The following is a 2,500-nucleotide window of genomic DNA, read 5'->3' on the forward strand; positions in this document are numbered from 1 at the left end:
AACGAGTGCAATTTACTTCATCTCAGTTCTGTTGACTCTTTACAACTTCAAACAGGTTGAGAGCCTCAAATATTTCAGTGTGTAGGCCTCGTGTAGCACCCTGAACTTTATTTCAGTGTGTAGGCCTTGTGTAACTTGAACTTTATTTCAGTGTGTAGGCCTCGTGTAACTTGAACTTTATTTCAGTGTGTAGGCCTTGTGTAACACCCGTAACTTAATTTCAGTGTGTAGGCCTCGTGTAACTTTATTTCAGTGTGTAGGCCTCGTGTAACTTTATTTCAGTGTGTAGGCCTCGTGTACTGAACTTTATTTCAGTGTGTAGGCCTCGTGTAACTTTATTTCAGTGTGTAGGCCTCGTGTAACACCCGTAACTTTATTTCAGTGTTTAGGCCTCGTGTAACCTGAACTTTATTTCAGTGTGTAGGCCTCGTGTAACACCCTGAAGGGTGAGGGAGGGGTGAGTATGTGAGTCGGTTCTGATCACATCTGGGTTGTCTACATGTGTGCAGCACATACATGGGGTCATACACATTATTACAGTATATTACTGTGTATTGTGCACTTATGGGGTCATACACATTATTACAGTATATTACTGTGTATTGTGCACTTATGGGGTCATACACATTATTACAGTATGTTGCTGTATATTGTGCACTTATGGGGTCATACACATTATTACAGTTCATTGCTGTATATTGTGCACCAATGGGGTCATACACATTATTACAGTATATTGCTGTATAATGTGCACTTATGGGGTCATACACATTATTACAGTATATTACTGTATATTGTGCACCTATGGGGTTAGATACATTATTACAGTATATTGCTGTATATTGTGCACCTATGGGGTCATACACATTATTACAGTATATTGCTGTATATTGTGCACCTATGGGGTCATACACATTATTACAGTATATTGCTGTGTATTGTGCACCTATGGGGTCATACATATTACAGTATATTGCTGTGTATTGTGCACCTATGGGGTCATACATATTACAGTATATTACTGTATATTGTGCACTTATGGGGTCATACACATTATTACAGTATATTGCTGTATATTGTGCACTTATGGGGTTAGATACATTATTACAGTATATTACTGTATATTGTGCACTTATTGGGTTAGATACATTATTACAGTATATTACTGTATATTGTGCACTTATGGGGTTAGATACATTATTACAGTATATTACTGTATATTGTGCACTTATGGGGTTAGGTGCGTTAATATATTATTATTGTACATCGTGGGGTCAATAGTCTCCACTGGGTGTGCATTGTTCTGGTGTGTCACTGTTCAACGGTCTGTGCATTGTAAAAAAAAAAATGTTTTTTTGTTGTGTAAGAACTTGAATTATTTCTTTACAAATGTGAATTTAGTATTTTCTATTATATTAGCAGTGATTTCTAATTTGCTGTAGTGATGGACATTGGTGTCATTGAAGTGGTGGCTGGATTCTTTAGGCTAACTCATGGGAGGCTGGAGTCTGTAATTGACCCTTCCAGAAGTCCCGCCCTCCATAGTTACTGTTGCTACGCCTGTCAAACTTTTGCACCTTGCCCGTCTATTACAATGGAGGAGACACGGGATTTTTTTAAACAAATGTAATTTACAAAGACGTCGCACCACACTGAAAGCTCATATTTGGTCACTAGCGAGCTACATCTGTCCTCTGTCAACTACAGTTGCATTTTCAGCTCTGAACAAAACCGTTCATGAGTTATTCAAGCAAAAGTCGAAGGTACGCGTTGTTTTCGATGGTTCCTCCAGGCTAGTACGAATGAAACGGGCGGGGGACAAAACTAGCATAACGTTTTAAGCTATACTTCCATAACGTCAATATTTGACAACATAACATGATTGGTACTTCAAATAGGTATTATTTTAGACAGGATTGCTGACGGGCTATACATACGTCTCGTTGAATGTCTGTTAAGAACTTTTTGCCGCCATCGTGAAACGTATCTCGCGGTTATGGAAATATCACGCAATATGCAAAATTTAAAGTTAGAAAAATGCGTATTTCAAACTATATCATGTCTTTATAGTTCAACATGTTATTTCACCGTGATTTCACGTGTTTGGGGGCACCACACATCCAAATAAATGCCCTTAATGGCCCACTGGCTATGCAGTCTCCATAGGTTAACATGGCAAAAACTCGAAAGCTTGCCAGGCCTTGCTTGCCTAGTTACGGGTTGCTAAGCCACGATTGGCCTGTGGCGGTTTTAGGGCGTGGCTCTGGAAGGGTCAATTGTAATAAGAATACATTTTATTTGTATTGCACTTTATATTATGGCACTCTCAAAGTGTTACAAAGCAGCAGGTTTTAAAAATATATAATGCAAATTAAAACAGATAAACAGATAAACAGATAAAATGTTATGCTAACTCTGAGCGTCATGCTAACTCCTGAGTGTCATGCTAACTCCTGAGTGTCATGCTAACTCTGGAGCGTTATGCTAACTCTGAGCGTCA

At 38.7% G+C, this 2,500-nt stretch overlaps 1 protein-coding gene across 3 annotated transcripts in view; it reads left to right on the forward strand.

Annotated features, from left to right (window-relative positions):
• The window catches only part of top2b (DNA topoisomerase II beta), a 51,358-nt gene that overhangs the window by 16,413 nt on the left and 32,445 nt on the right, over positions 1-2,500 (forward strand). The gene's annotated exons all lie outside the window — the stretch shown is intronic.

The sequence above is a fragment of the Sardina pilchardus genome, chromosome 24 (assembly GCF_963854185.1).
Source record: "Sardina pilchardus chromosome 24, fSarPil1.1, whole genome shotgun sequence".
NCBI lineage: Eukaryota > Metazoa > Chordata > Actinopteri > Clupeiformes > Clupeidae > Sardina > Sardina pilchardus.